Source organism: Ovis canadensis, chromosome 4 (assembly GCF_042477335.2).
Source record: "Ovis canadensis isolate MfBH-ARS-UI-01 breed Bighorn chromosome 4, ARS-UI_OviCan_v2, whole genome shotgun sequence".
Classification (NCBI taxonomy): Eukaryota; Metazoa; Chordata; class Mammalia; order Artiodactyla; family Bovidae; genus Ovis; species Ovis canadensis.
The window spans coordinates 53132580-53149399 of NC_091248.1; the positions used below are offsets into that span (position 1 = coordinate 53132580).

Consider the following 16820-nt stretch of genomic DNA (forward strand, 5'->3'; position numbering starts at 1 on the left):
CTCTGGGTTGTCTGAAAAATTCAAAGAAGATTATTATGGCCCCCTTGTGGTGAAATAATGTAAAATTTTTCAATATTGAAAAATAGCTATCTTTTTCTAAAAAAAAAAAATTCTTGAAAAACTTTTGATGGATAATAAAGACACAAATTCATTGAACATATATTTAACTAACATATGGCCAGATATTTAATTTTCATATATTAATAGTACAAATATATATGTTTGTATATGTGTTAATTGTTAATGCTTATGTGAATGTAATATCTGGATAATTACATTCCTTATACCACCTTCTGTGATATTTTAGTGTAGGTATATTAATAAGGTAGTTTAAAAAGATATCTCACATGATGAATCTGCTAGCTATATGTTATTTAATACTTAAAAACAATAAAATAGTAGGATGTGAAACAGCATATGTATATGCTTTTGGTAATTAAATCTTAACATTTTAATTAAAAGAATTATCTAATTTCTCATATAATCCTATTTTATCATTGATTAGAAGAAGCATTTTGAACCATTTCTAAGAAAATAAACATTAAGAAAAGTAAATTTTTGAAGTTTTTTCTCCTGTGTTCAGTGTATGCTTTATGTTTTACAAAAGGATTCGAGAGGTTAACATCAGGAGGCATCTTAATATATTCATTATTTATCTTAACATATCATCTTAATATATACATTATTTTAATATATCTTAATGCATATTTCAATTAATAATTAATTGTAAATGGAACAAGCAGTTGTTCTTATCATAGTGTAATGAGGCTTTAAATTATTTATACTAAAAACATTTACTGATATGAAGAGTTTGTGTCCTACCTTTTGGAAATGACTATACATAGAAAAAATTATCTAGATTTGGGCCAACTGCTCTCTAAAATAGATGTGAAAGGTTATGTAAGATTGTTACATGTATAAATCTTTCTACTTAAAATATGAAAACAGATGGTAGTGAACTAAGCAGGAATAAATCATGTTATGCAAATATAACTACTATCTCTGAGTTGTTTTAGTGAAACATAATCTTTCTGGTTTTGGTGTGATTGTAAGAGTGGAAGGGAAAAATAGAACCTGCAAATGTGTAGTATGCGCCAATGATAGACTTTCAGAGGCTGTCCCGATCAGTGCCAATTTGATATTACTATTTTCATCAAGTCTGCTTTACTTGATCTCAGGGGATAAATTTCTGTCTTCAGTGAAGAAATGAAAGAGCTAGCAGAAATTAAATGGATACTTCAATAAAGGTCACAAAGAATTTATCAGAGCTTTGCTAGATTAAAAAATGTCTGTGAAGGCAAAACTAATCTCTGGTGTTAGAGCACAAGGGACGTTTCTGAGATGCTGGTGATTTGGTTTTGATGTGAATGCATCATGAGTACTTCCTTCTTGTTCAAATCATTATACTTGATACACTTTCCCGTATGGATACTATTTTTCAACAGTAAACTAACTTAAAAAGGAAAAAAAAAACTATTTGTGAGCACCTGAAGAAAATTCTGGAAATGTTTGTGTTCTAAAATATTGATATGTTAGGGATAAAATGTTTTCTGGAACATACTTTTATGATGAATTTAGTTTAAGATGCTTTAGAATTAGTTCTTTCATCTAAGATAAATTTTATGAAGGGTTTATTTTCTATAAGTAGCTGAAAGTCAGGAAAGAAAAAGTTTTCGTCTAAATGTCGTCTAAATTAATTGCTTCCATGTTGTAAGAAATTACCTACCTGATTTGAAATATTTCAGGATTTCTGCTTGAAAGCAATCCTGAAGCATATATATTAGTTTTAGTCTTTTCCATGTGTATTTGTGATGTTATAATAGAAACCAAGTGCATTACCCTGAATTTTGTACAAGTGAGAACAGTTACAATATGCTTTGCAGCTTTTGATAACACGTGAGAAGGTCTATAACATAAGGTCTGCTACATGCTATGTTTTCAATAAAAGTTGGTATATTCTTTTTTTTTTCCCTATGGATATCTTATCTCAATCTACAGTTAGAAGTGTGTGGATTATCTGATTTGCTGGCAACACAAAGAGGGGACATGTTACTTTAAAACATATATCACTTTATGAAGGCATTAGCCAGATGAAAAATCCTTATGTTGCAGATGATATGTATCATTGTGATGTGAACTGGGGCTAAATGAGTGTGGTATCCTAATTTGAGGTGCTACTTTATTTTAAATTTTAACATTAGGACAATTTAAATTTGTAATACTGGCAAAAGTATTTTAGAAATAAAAAATGTATTTTCTTTGGCCTCATATTCTTGTTGCTGGGTATTTGTCCTCAAAAAATAGTTTATAAAGTAGGAAAAGGGCTAGAAAGCCACAAACACAGAATAGTAGAAAGTTGTTCAAATTTTAAATATCACTCAATAATAGAATATTTATAATTTTAACTTTTTTTATGAGTAGCATATTTTATATTTTACAAAAAAATACTATACGATGTTTGTTTCAATACAGACAGTGTGTCATGGGGTAAAGGTAAAGTTTAAAAGTGTAGGCACATGCACATCATGATTTATTAGAATCGTACAACTGAATAAAGACTGTAAGCATTAGGAAAAGTACAAACATCTCTTGGGCTAAAGTGGTGGAATTAGGGGTGATAATGCTCCTTTATCATTGTTATTTTCATTCTTTTCACTTGGGCACAATCAGGTGGAGAGCGAGAGTACATAATAAACTTCAGAGCACTTGCTTTTTAATTAGATCAATGACATTTTTCTTGTCACACAGGTATCTATTTATTTTACAGTGTAGTTTTGGTTTTTGGTGGTAGTATATTGAAATCTTACAAAATTGAAGTGTTTTGCTACAGGGTTTTTTCTCTGGTTCTCCCCAAAACATGTTATTGGCAATCTGACCTAACCATCTCTTGAGGTGAAGTGAAGTGAAGTCACTCAGTCCTGTCCAACTCTTTGCGACCCCATGGACTGTAGCCTGCCAGGCTCCTCTGTCTATGGGATTTTCCAGGCAAGAATACTGGAGTGGGTTGCCATTTCCTTCTCCAGGGGATCTTCCCAACCCAGGGATCGAATCCTGGTCTCCTGCATTGCAGGCAGACTCCTTACCGTCTGAGCTATCATCTCTTAGCAAGTGTAAAAGATTAATGCCAGTTATTTAATAGACACAGTTAATGTGGCAACAAATGTGAATTGAAGCTTCCAGATTTGGTGGCTCACTTGCATTTCTGACTTCTCCTTCTTGTGCCCGGTTCTAGCTACATTGACGTTAAGCAGAATCTCCCTCCATCCAGCCTTGGGGTTGGAGAGCTCTTACACATATCATAGGTGAGCAGTCTATGTAACCAGAGTGGTAAAATGCAAACAATTACTTTTCTTCTTCTTTTGGTTCAAGTCCTTTCCAGTCTTCCGCTGTGGCAGGGTCTCTGCACTTTGCATTGCGGCCTGAAGTACAACAACAAAAGGCAAGCTGGGGAGGCAGATTTAAGTAATTTTATCAAGTGTCCTACCTCTTCATTAAAAGAGCATTTCAAGGGGAACATTTGCTGATGTTTCTTTTTGAGGATTCATTTATTTTATAAGCATTGAACCAGAGCCTTCTATGTGTTGGAGGTATAAATGTAGGAATATAAAGATGAATTTGACCTGGTCCCTACCTCAAGTAGCTTATATAAGGGAGAAGTTTGTCCTGCTTAATTTTGAGATTCTCTAAAATGGAAGCAGCTTCTTTTCTTTTTATACTATATAAAAAGAAAGCCAAGGATGCTTTTATTATACTGGTATTCTTGGATAGATTTATTTCCAGTAGATGTAAATTATTTTATTTCACAAAAGCTAGTCTGTATATTTCTAGAAGTAAAACTGGCATACTATCTGCAGGGTTTTTCTTTCTCTTTTTTTTCAGAAGTAAAAGTTTAAAGCAGTCTTTTCATATAACAATAGCATGATAGAGAATACAAGGTTGGGGTTTTATCAATTCAGACACTAAATTTCTTCCTTTAGTTTTAATTGCGAGCCAGTACGTGGTTTCCATGGTTTAGTTTTTAAATTAGAGGCCAACTTTTATATCTATCAAAGTGAGGCATATGTATACACTATAATCTTGCAGCTCTTAGATACATTTCTTGATAGAAATATGTAGGTTGCCACAAGACATACACTGCAGTATTTACTGTTGTTCAGTCACTAAGTCATGTCTGACTGTTTGCGACCCCGTGGACTGCAGCACACCAGGCTTCCCTGTCTTTCACTTACACGAATATAAGAATGTAACAGTGCAAGAATGTTCACAGCAGTGCTAGTTTTAAAAAATTTTATTGAAGTATAGTTGATTTACAATGTGGTTTTTAATTTCTGCTATAGAGCAAAGTGACTCAGTTATACACATATACATAGATTCTTCTTTTTGTTGCTAATTTTTATTTTTACTTTATTTTACTTTACAATACTGTATTGGTTTTGCCATACATTGACATGAATCCGCCACGGGTGTACATGAGTTCCCAATCCTGAACCCCCCTCCCACCTCCCACCCCATATCATCTCTCTGGATCATCCCCGTGCACCAGCCCCAAGCATCCTGTATCCTGCATCGAACATAGACTGGCGATTCATTTCTTACATGATAGTATAAATGTTTCAGTGCCATTCTCCCAAATCAAAAAATATGGACCGCTTCAGGAATTTGCGTGTCATCCTTGCGCAGGGGCCATGCTAATCTTCTCTGTATCGTTCCAATTTTAGTATATGTGCTGCCAAAGCGAGCACTACATAGATTCTTTTTCATATTCTTTTCCATTATGGTTTATCACAGGGTAGTGAATATAGTTCCCTGTGCTCTACAGTAGGACGGTTGTTTATCCATCCAATATCTGATAGTTTGTATGTGCTAATCCCAAACTTCCAATCCTTCCCTTCCTCACACTTCTCCTCCTTGGCAACCAAAAGTCTGTTTTCTAGATCTCTGAGTCTGTTTCTTTTTTTTCCTTTCATAGATATGTTCGTTCGTGTTGTATGTTAGATTCCACATATAAGTGATACTATTTAGTATTTGTCTTCCCCTGTCTGATTTACTTTGCTGCTAAGTCACTTCAGTCGTGTCCTGACTCTGTGCGACCCCATAGACGGCAGCCCACCAGGCTCCCCCATCCCTGGGATTCTCCAGGCAAGAACACTGGAGTAGGTTGCCATTTCCTTCTCCAATGCATGACAGTGAAGTCGCTCAGTACTTTACTGTTAAAGTAATCTCTACGTCCATCCATGTTGCTGTAGATGGTGTTATTCTTTTCAATGGAGTAATATTCCATCGTATATATGTACCACGTCTTCCTTATCCATTTATCTGTCAACGGACATTTAGGTGTTTCCATGTCTTGGCTATTGTAAATAGTGATCAGCACTATTTTTAGTAGCACCAAACTGGAAGCTACTCAAATGTCCATTGACAGTAAAAATAGAAGCATAAACTGTGGTACATTTATGACATGGGAATATGATATGGCAGTGAAAATATGCTATAATAAGGACAAAACTGAAACATAGCCTTGAGTGAAGAAAGCTGGACACCACAAGTGGATACTTTTCCCTAATTCCATCCATATCAATAAAATATCAAGCAAGCCAAGCTGCACTGGGATTAGCAGTTAGCATGGAAGCTACTCTGGGGGAAACTCTAGTGCCTGGAAGGGAGTGCAAAGGAGCGTATTTGGGGGCTGCTCAGAACGTGGAGTTTTTTCACCTCAGAGCTCATTACACCAGTGTGTTTGTTATTGTTGTTCAGTTGGTAAGTAGTTTCTGACTCTGGAACCCCATGAACTGTAGCATGCCAGGCTTTCCTGTCTTTCACCTACTGCTGGAGTTTGCTCACACCCTTGTCTATTGATTCAGTGATGCTATCTAACTATCTCATCCTCTGTCGCACCCTTCTCCTCTTCCCTCAGTCCTTTCCAGTATCAGGGTCTTTTCTGATGAATTGGCTCTTTGCATCAGGTGGCCAAAGTATTGGAGCTTCAGTGTCAGTCCTTCCAGTGAATATTTAGGGTTTATTTCTTTTAGAATTGACTGTTTTGATCTCCTTGCAGTCTAAGGAACTCTCAAGAGTCTTCTCCAATACCACAATTCAAAGACATCAATTCTTCAGTGTTCAGCTGTCTTTATGGTCCAACTCTCACATCCATACTTGACTACTAGAAAAACCATAGCTTTGGTTTATAAAAATTCATTGAGTTTTATCCTTGGGAGATATGACTTTCTGTGTGTATGTTGTCCTTCCATGCAGAGTTTAAATGAATGGATGGAAAAATGTAACAGGAAATCGAGCTGTGTTCCTAGCCTTTATGCTACTCATCCACCGAACTCTGGAAGTAAATGAAGACCTTGCCTGTTAGAAAGACAGAGGCTGTCTATTCTGAGCTTTATATGGCAGCCACCATCACTTGTACTTGGCCTAGACACGGGCAAGGAGGGGAGTGGCACAGCATTACAAAAAAAAGTGGAAGGGCTTAGAGTGTTCTGTGATAGGAAGATGTTGGCAAGGGGAAGCTATGGAGAACTGTCCAGATGTGGGGCATCTTATGTGATTGGTTGGGCACACCGATGGCTTTCTTTGGCTGATCCTGAGTTGCAATACAGGGCAAGAGTATAGAGATGCTGGCAGAACTTTGACCAAGTTCTGACAGTGTTGAGCAAGTTGCTGCAGAATTGTAGTGTGGTTTCCCAAGTTGGTTGCTTCAGAAGTTGTGAGTCAGAGCTCTGTTGTCATACAGGGTCTGAGAGGGTCTCATCAAAGAAGGAGCCATGTGCAAGTGGAATCTTTACACACAGGGTTAAAGAAAGTGATGTGCCCTTCCAGAGCCTCACAGTTGGTGCACTTTGGATCTAAGCCTTAGTCACTTGTATTTGTGGGGCTAGACGTTTTCCTCAAAGTAGTTAGACTGTGAGAAAACAACCACCGAGTAATCTAAGTCCATACACACTGAACTAATTTAAGAAATTTCTAATGGAAAGACTATTTATGTAAACTGGCAAACATATCTTCTTAAGCAATTGGTCATTCCCTTTTTTGATGATGAATTTGTTCAGAGAGTTGTTAGATGCTACAAAAAGAAAAAAAAAAAAAGCAGCAGCAGCATCCAGGATTCCCAGTGATGATATATTTAGAATGGTGGTTTTTAATCTCTCTGATAGCAGAATCAAGAGGGAGCTTTGAAAACTGTCATGTTCCTGGTCATACCAGCAGAGAAATACCAGTGCAACTGATAGTGTGTGGGACCCAGGTATTACTATTTTTTTTTAAAAGATCCCTTTTTGTTTTTAGTGTGGCTAGTATTGACCACTAAACCACCTGTTTAGAGCAAAGGTTGCAAAATTAATAATTTGTTGCTGTTGTTCAGTTGCTAAGTCACGTCTGACTCTTTGCAACCCCATGGACTGCAGCACACTGTGCTTCCCTGTCCTTCACTGTCTCCCGGAGTTTGCTCAAACTCATGTCCATTGAGTCGGTGATCAGTAGATTGCCATTCAACCATCTTATCCTCTGTTGTCCCCTTCTCCTCCTGCCCTCAATCCTTCCCAGTATCAGGGTCTTTTCCAGTGAGTTAGCTCTTTGCATCAGATGACCAAAGTATTAGAGCTTCATCATCAGTCCTTCCAATGATTATTCAGGGTTGATTTCCTTTAGTATTGACTGGTTTGATCTCCTTGCTGTCCCGGGAACACTCAAGAGTCTTCTCCAACACTGTAGTTTGAAAGCATCAGTTCTTCGGTGCACAGCCTTTTTTATGGTCCACCTCTCACATTTGTACCTGACTTTTGGAAAAAACTTAGCTCTCACTGTATGGACTTTTGTTGAAAGTGATGTCTCTGCTTTTTAATATGCTGTCTAGGACTTCCCTAGTGGCTCAGACGGTAAAAGCGTCTGCTTACAATGTGGGAAACCTGGGTTCGATCCCTGGCTCGGGAAGATACTCGGAGAAGGAAATGGCAACCCACTCCAGTACTCTTGCCTGGAAAATCCCACGGACAGAGGAGCCTGGTAGGCTACACTCCATGGGGTCACAAAGAGTCGGACATGACTGAGCAACTTCACTCACTTCACTAGGTTTGTCATAGATTTTCTTCCAAGGAGGAAATGTCTTTTGATTTCATGGCTACAGTCACAGTCCATAGTGATTTGAGAGCCCAAGGAAATGAAATCTGTCACTGTTTCCATTTTTTTTCCTCATTTGCTTGCCATGAAGTGACAGGACTGGATGATCTTAGTATTTTGAATGTTAAGTTTTAAGCCACATTTTCCATGCTCCTCTTTCATCATCGCTCAGAGACTCTTTAGTTCCTCTTCGCTTTCTGCCATTAAGGTGGTATCATCTGCATATCTGAGGTTATTGATATATCTTCTAGCAGTATTTATTTCAGCTTGTGATTCATCCAGCCCAGGATTTCACATGATGTACTGGGGGCTTCCCTGGTGGCTCAGATGATAAAAGAATCTGCCTTTAGGGCGAGAGACCCAGGTCTTATCCCTGGGGTTGGGAAGATCCCCTGGAGAAGGAAGAGGGTACCCACTCTAATAGTCTTGCCTGGAGAATTCCATGGACAGAGGAGCCTGGCAGGCTGTGAAGTCCATGAGGTCAGAGAGTCAGACATGACTGAGCAACTAACACACTCTACATATAAGTTAAATGAGCAGGGTGATATTATACAGTCTTGTCGTACTCCTTTCCCAAGTTGGAACCAGTCTGTTCCATCTCCAGTTTTAAATGTTGCTTCTTAACTTGCATACACAGATATTTCAGGAGGCAAGTAAAGCGATCTGGTATTCCCATCTTTAAGAATTTTCCACTGTTTGTTGCGATCCACAGCTCTTAAGTCTAAGGCTTCAGAGTAGTCAGTGAAGCAGAAGTAGATGTGTTTTTCTGCAAATCCCTTGCCTTCTCTATGATCCAACGGATGTTGGCAATTTGATCTCTGGCTCCTCTGCCTTTTCTAAATCCAGCTTGAATATCTGGAGGTTCTCAGTTCACGTACTGTTGGAGCCTCGTTTAGAGAATGTTGACATTACTTTGCTAGTGTGAGATGAGTGCAATTGTGCAGTAGTTTAAATATTCTTTTGCATTGCCTTTCTTTGGGATTGGAATGAAAACTGACCTTTTCCAGTCCTGTGGCCACTGCTGAGTTTTCCAAATTTGCTGGCATATTGAGTGCAGCATTTTCACAGCATCATCTTTTAGGATTTGAAATAGTTCAGCTGGAATTCCATCACCTCCACTAGCTTTGTTCATAGTAAATGCTTTCTAAGGCCCACTTGCCTTTGCATTCCAGAGTGTCTGGTTCTGGGTGTGTCGTAGTAATTCCTGGTTTTCTATCCAGTGTTTTACATACACTCTTTTATTAAATTATCACCAGCATCCGTTAAGATAGTTGTTGTTACTTTGTTTTTCAAGATGTGGGAACTGACATTCATAGTAACTAAATAATTTGCCTGTAGCAATTAAATAATTAATGTGAAGTCACAAAACTATAGGTACATGAGCCCTTATTTATAGAGAGCTATTTACTGAACTCCCATAACCCAGTATTAAACACAGTGCAATTGACATTTCATTGTGCTTAAATCTTGGGTGCTGGGAAGTTTAATATAATAGCTTATTCATTTGTATATATTCATCTATATAGTTTCTCTGTAGAAATTTTAAAAGTATTCTAAACTCTAGCCCTCAAAATTTCAGATAAAGAATTATGAAACAGGAATAAGAACAGAATCAGATGTAATCAGATCCAGAGGAGTCCCTCATAATCCTAGGCCATATACTGCTATCATGTGATGTTTTTATTAAGTTGTATTAATCTAATACATTTTCTTCATCATTTTAGGAACATGTTTATCCAGAGAACCCAAACCAGTCCCTATTACTGATAGGCCTATAATTTCTGGTTCAGAAGAGATCTTAATAGCTTTCTAAACCAATAACCAGTCAGATACTTGATGCAATTTAATCTTCTCAGGACTCAAAACCTATCCTAGAGCCTTTGCCAGAATCAATAGCAAACTCTCAACTTTGTAGTTTATACAATTTATTTTCTCATACTTTTGGAGATCAGTTGCACTTGAATATCTCAGCGTTTAAAGACCCTTTCCTGTTCTTTGTGAGCCATGTAAGACGATGATGTATTTTTGGCTGGGTCATTTTTAACTTTTTCCAACCTTTCAGACCAAAGGTCCTGAGCTCTTTCAGTGTGAATAAGTTTGCTGCCACAAAGGTGGGGGAGGGACACTATTTTATCATTTTTTCAACTCTTTATATCCTATAGACTGTATGTAGCTCTAGAGCAACATCTTTCAATTTTATTAATCTGTATTCAAGTTTTTTTTTTTAAGGTAGTTTTAATTTTTAGCATGAAATTTCGGGAGCAAATCTTTCCAAGGTAGTCTAAAATTTTTCATTGTCCTTGTGCAGATAAGAATTGTAATATTTTATGTGTTTTATAGAATGCAAAGTGAAAACCTCCTAAAATAGTTTTTATACTACAAGTTAAACTGAGCACTGCATCTGGTTCAAGTGATGCTTCATTTAGAAGGACTAAATGAAGGACTACAAGATCCAGTATGTAATGAAGTATATAAACATACAATTTGGGAGTTAAATGAGAAGTGCTGAATAACAGTTAAGACAGTTTCTCTGTCTAATATTAGAGGAGTAAGCCCCTGAATCTCATATTTCTTCTTCCTTTAGGATATTCTTTTCTTTTTTTTGGATCTATTGCTACTGCTTAGTCATTTCAGTTGTGTCCGATGAATCTGTTCTGATTTCTAATATGATGGATAATTGAAGGTATCCTTTCCTTATCTGTACCCAGAAAGCCTGCTCCATTGTCCCTGTAGCTCAGCTGTTTTTCAATCGATCCCTCTGTAGAGATGATATGCTAGCAGAATGACAGAATGTCTCAGAGTCTGCACACTTGTCTGGGAACTTAAATCAGTTCTTCCCTTTCTCCAAAAGAATGTGTAATAGGAAAAGCCTTTGACCCAGAAAGGAGGTCTAGGTAATAATCCTTTACCTCATTTAAAATGCACTTCAGTAGCCTTCCTTTCAATCTCTTGTGAGGCCAAATGAGAAAATATGTGTGAAATGCCCAGCAGAGTGTGCGTCAGCTCTCAATAAATGGTGGTTGGTGAGTTGTGGAGGCCATTGTTGGCATGTTGGTGACGGCATTTTGAGCTGTTCATATTTCTTAAATCAATGGGAATCAGTGAGTCTTTGGTGTAAGAAAGTCAGTTGGCCCTAAATGGACTCTTATTCACCTGTACTTTTCAAAAGATGTCTAAGAAGGACTGACCACCTAGTAAACCAACTAAACAACTACCTAGGTCATGACTTTTTAAATATAATTATATATTTTGTATTAAAACAACACCAAAGTAGAATTATGATGGATCTTTTAACATGTGTTTTGCATTTGGGAATTGGTTTCATTTTAAATGATGAATAAACTGTTATCTTTATAGCACTTAATTTCTCTACAAACCTTAGACCTATTTCAAGTCTGTATGTACATGGAGAGCCATGATAAATATGCATGGGTGCTCAGTTAAATGGGTCATTGTCAGCCATTTCAGAAATACACTTACGTTGATAGAAAATAGGATCAGAAGGACTATCTCTGTCTATTCAACACATTGATAAATTAGCAATTTAAAAACTGTGCTCTGGTAGAGGATGAGTTGATATTCCTTTATGTAGGTTGACTTAAACCCGAACGGAAATCTTGGTTGCAAGTCTTATAAAGCTTCTCTTCCGTATATTTGTATATGCACGTGTATGCATATAAAATACACCAATATCAAAGAGCACCTATTTTTCATGATTATATTGAGTAGGCTATTTTTTCTTAAACTCCGTTAAGTCATGGATTCCCTTGAAAAATTGGTGTAAGATGTGGAAGTTTTTACAGAAAAATTGATATATAAATGCCTACACAAAATACTGTGGGCAGTTTCTACAGATTGATGAATTTAAATCTGGTTGGCGTTTCATGAATCTCAAAATCAGCACCGTTCTTCATTGAACTTTGAGTCAGGCAGAAAATCTAAGTGATTACATAAATTTTATAGTGAGCCTATTGAAGTACAGAGTAAGTAAGCCAGTCAGCTATCTTTTGTAAAGAACAAAAAGCCTAGTTCTTAATTCTTATATTAGCATTCTATTCTCCTATTTCCTAGCTGTATCCATAGTGATTTAATTCCATAATTGGCAGAGCCTGTAGAATAGATTCTATGTTGTATAACATAACTACTTCTGGTCATAATTCTTATTGCTCCCTGCATTAATTTCTGTCAACTTATTTTTCTACATTTGAACAATTCTCTCAGCAAAGTAGCAGGGTCACGTAGACAAAAATTAATCTATAAATTAGAATACAACAAAAGTCAAGAGAGAATGATTTTTTTATAGTTCTATGTATTACCTTGTCATCATGAATTTGAAAGTGAATATATTTTTACATTGGATAGTCTTATCAAGCATAAACTTTGTGTCTCATTAGTGATCTACGTTTGTTTTCCAACAGTGAGGCATTCCAACTTAGTTTTGAATTTCACATCCAAACAGGAGCAGAATTTCATCTGTCGTTGCACATTGTAGCTTTGCTGAGAGGAAGACCCAGATGCCATGTGGAGAGAAATGCGGCCTGGGGATGAGTAAACAGCCACTGCATGATTGATGAACAGGAGCAGTTCATACAGTTCCTGTTGAGACAGAGAGCTACGTCTCCTCAGACCTCTGTGAACTATCAAGTGTGGGCTGACTGAGAAATAAGTCCTGTCTTATTCCCTACCCTTCCCAGCATGACAGGAAAAAATGCTCCTTGAATTGCAACAAATCATTTGACACATAAAACAGTAGATCAAAATGATTTTATGAACCCTATAAGAAAATGAATGTTATAGGACTTAAAATATTTCTGTTGTGAAGTTCTTCTTGGGAATTAGTGTGTTGAATCAGATAGACTCTGGATCCAGAATCTCTGAGTTAAAAATCAGATTCCTTCCTTCGCTGTGTAACCTTTAGCTAATTATTTAGCTTGTTGAACCTCAGTTTTTTTCATCTGGGACAATGATTATTCCTACAGTATCAGTTTTGTGTGAGGAACAAATTAGTTAATGCCTGATGTATGGTAAATAAGCTTTCAATGAATACTAGCTATTCTTATTTTTAAATTAAAGGTCATGCAACCTAAAGGGGTGGGATGGGATGAGGAGGGACGGGAGGAAAGTTCAAGAGAGTGGGGACATGAATATACTTACGACAGATTCACATTTTTGTATGACAGAAAGCAACACAACATAATAAAGCAATTATCCTCCAAGTTAAAAAATACAAAAAAACCCTGTAATAATAGCTAAATAAAAAATTAAGTTAATGAGAAGTGTTTTTCCATAATTTTACAATTCTGCATGTATCTGAAATTTTTAAGAATTATTATTAATTGTATATTCATTCATTTAGTAGATACTTTTGAGGGGCCTCCAAGTAGCAGAAACTGTTCTTGATCTTCAGCAGGTAGGACTGGATGAAACAGAGTGACAGAGTGGAGTTGAGGGAGGTTGCTAGGAAGCGGTGATAAAAGGGAACATTTGAGTAGACCGCTGAAGTAAAGTGAGGGAAGCGAAAGGAAGAGAATTCCAGGCAGTGGATCTTTAGATGTAATAAGTCTCCAAGGCCAGAGTGTGCCTAGTCTCTTTACAGAACCAGAAGGCGGCCGGCAAAGTCATGTTAGGAATATCTCCATGGGAGGTGAGGTTGGCAGTGGGAGTGCAATGCACATTGCTTCCAATCTTTTATAATAGGTACAAGAAAGGGAAGCCATTGGATGATTTTGAGCAAGAGAGTAACATCAGATTTATATTTTAAGAAGGATCACTGCATGTGTTGGGAATGGGGGACAGACGTGGAATCAGAAAAATCAAATAGGAGCAGTCGCAGTTGTTTAAGTAGAAATGATGGTGTTTTGGACAAGCCTGATGGCAGTGAAGGTTTTTTTTATTTTTTTTTAAGGCTCAGTAATGTGTTAAATACCTACTGTGCATGGGATGCTTTCCATGTATATTGTCTAATCCATACAACAACCCTGTCAGTACCATTCAGAGGTATGATTTGCCCACAAGGTCCTTCAGCTGAAGTACAAGTATAGCACGATGCTCACTATGTTCCCCTATTTCTACATTTAGATATAAAGGAAAAAAGACTAATGACAAGTACTGCACATTGATCACGTGGCCTGGCTAAGTAACCTTTTTGTGTGTACCGTAGATATTTTCAGTAGTGGATACTTTGAGGAAAGGTTGTAAGGCTGACAGGTTGAAAAGAATGGAAAATGTTGTACAGTGGGTTTTGGAGTTTTTAATGTTTAGAGATCCAGCGCATTGAAAGTAAAATCCTATTTTCGGAATAAGCTGAGTGACAATGTAGCATTTTAGATAAAGCACTAGAAGCAGAATACAAAAAAGAAGCTAGGAAGAATAAAAAATCCTGAAAAAAACTTTCAAATTTTAATGGGATATTTATTTAATGAGTAAATAATCATTACACTTGTTTAGTATCTAGTCTGTGGCAATTAGAAACTTGACATTTAATACAAAGAGTAAGACATGATATCTGCCCTCAAGAGCTTAGCTGTACACTAAATGATAATAGCTTAAAAGAAACCTACTTTCTAGAAAGTAGAAGGGCTTCCCTGGTGTCTCAGATACTGAAGAATCTGCTGGCAAGGTAAGAGACCTGGGTTCTATCCCTTGGTCAGAAGATCCCCTGGAGACGGGAATGGCAGCCTGCTCCAGTATTCTTGCCTGGAGACTTCCATAGACAAAGGAGCCTGGCAGGCTACAGTCCGTGAGATCACAAAGAGTCCAACACAACCGAGCAACTAACAGTTTCACTTTCCAGAAATCAGTAAGCAGGTGTTTGTCTTCAGGATGGCAGGGAAGTTGTCACAGTGGAGAAAGTAGTTTTGATAAATAATCTCTTCTGTTAGATTGGACCCAATGGAAAAGTTCACTTGGTTCATGGAATAAAAATGTTCATTTTTCAGTATAGAAAGTCATAACAACTTTAGCCATAAGTCCCTATCACTATAGTTAATATATCTGTAGCCTAGAATAGCTTTTTCTCGCCACCCAGATCTCAACTGACCATGAAAGATTAGCTTCTGATAATGACTCTTATAAGTTATTGTTGTTTTTCAATTTGAACTTCATCTTTGGACTGCCTTTTTCTATTCTGGGGCCAGCAGCAACTCTCTTTTTTCCATCCACCACTCCTTTATTGGGGCTTCCCTGATAGCTCAGCTGGTCAAGAATCTGCCTGCAACGTAGGAGACCCCGGTTCAATTCCTGGGTCAGGAAGATCCACTGGAGAAGGGATAGGCTACCTACTCCAGTATTTTTGAGCTTCCGTGGTGGCTTAGCTGGTAAAGAATCCACCTACAATGCACGAGATCCGGGTTCAGTGCCTGGCTGGGGAGCCATGGTGAAGGCAACAGCTACCCCATCCAGTGTTCTGCCTGGAGAATTCCATGGACTGTACAGTGCACGGGGTCGCAAAGAGTCGGACACGACTGAGCAACTTTCAGTTTCCTCCTTTATTAATTATTTTGCTCATATTAGGATGATATTCTACTAGCACCTAAAGAAATGGGTCCTGATTTTGAAGAGGGGCAGTGATTCCTCATATAGTGGTAAAAACAATTGGTATTCTAGAGAGATTGAAAGAAAACCCTTATTTTTATTATAGCCAGCAGGCCTTTCATTACTCAAAATTGTTCAGCTCTTTTGACTATAAGGATTTTTCTCTGTATCAAAATCATGGTATTGACTTTAAAAGCACCGTTATAGAAATCATTCTGTAACTTGTCTGGCAGTCATTCTGATGTGCTATTAGCATTTGTAAATAGTTTAGTATAATTCTAACAGTGAGCTGATTTAACAACAAATAGTTGTTTCACCCTGAGGTTGGAAATCTAAGACCATGTCCTAGCTCTGGTAGGAATTCCAAGAATCTATTGTAGACAAAGTGTTAGGAGTAAGTCTTATGTGTAATATGCAAACTGCAAGTGTAATGTTTATTTGGCATGTGTGTAATGTGAAAGTATTTCAGAAGTTGTCTGTATTTAAACATTCAGAATCATTGCTTCTTAAAGTGTGGTTGAGGCTCATCTGGGACTGTGCAGAACCCTTTGAGAGGGAGTGCAAGTTACACATTATTCATGAGTAAAAAAAAATATACTTCCCATGTAAAATATACCAATAATCCATTTCAGTGTAGTACAGAAGGAAATGTTCATTGATAGGCTTTCAGATTTTTCATTGCACTAACCTTTAAGAAATTTTAGAAATTTCTATTTGTTGAGTTATGATGTGGTATCACAAAAATTTATCCACAGTTCTCTATAAACACACTAAAATATTCCTTTATTTTCACACTATGTATCTTTGCTACTCTTCTCATTGTTTTCTAAAAAAATCTGTTTATTTTCATGAAACTATGTTATTTAATCATATAATATGATGACGATTATTTTTACTGAAATAATCAGTAAGTTATAATTTAAAGACTCTTAGTTTAATTGCTAGTAGAATAAGTCCTAACAGATATAACTCACATACCCAGAACCTTTTGGAGTCCTCAGTAATTTTAAAGAGTATTAACACATCATGAGATTGAATGTTTATTGTGACTTCCAGCCTTCCAGACTTAACTTCTGTTGCTTAAGCCACCTAGTCCACAGTAATTTTTATAGCAACCCAAAGTAAGATGCTTATAAAAGTTTTTTACTAATGGACGTGACTTCTGC

At 37.0% G+C, this 16820-nt stretch overlaps 1 protein-coding gene and 1 non-coding gene across 8 annotated transcripts in view; one reads left to right on the forward strand and one right to left on the reverse strand.

The window, feature by feature from the left end:
• CACNA2D1 (calcium voltage-gated channel auxiliary subunit alpha2delta 1) overlaps window positions 1-16820 on the forward strand; it is a 541059-nt gene that overhangs the window by 228515 nt on the left and 295724 nt on the right. The gene's annotated exons all lie outside the window — the stretch shown is intronic.
• Window positions 4636-4742, reverse strand: LOC138439956 (U6 spliceosomal RNA). Its single transcript, XR_011256894.1, has one exon. It is a non-coding gene; the product is annotated as a U6 spliceosomal RNA (small nuclear RNA).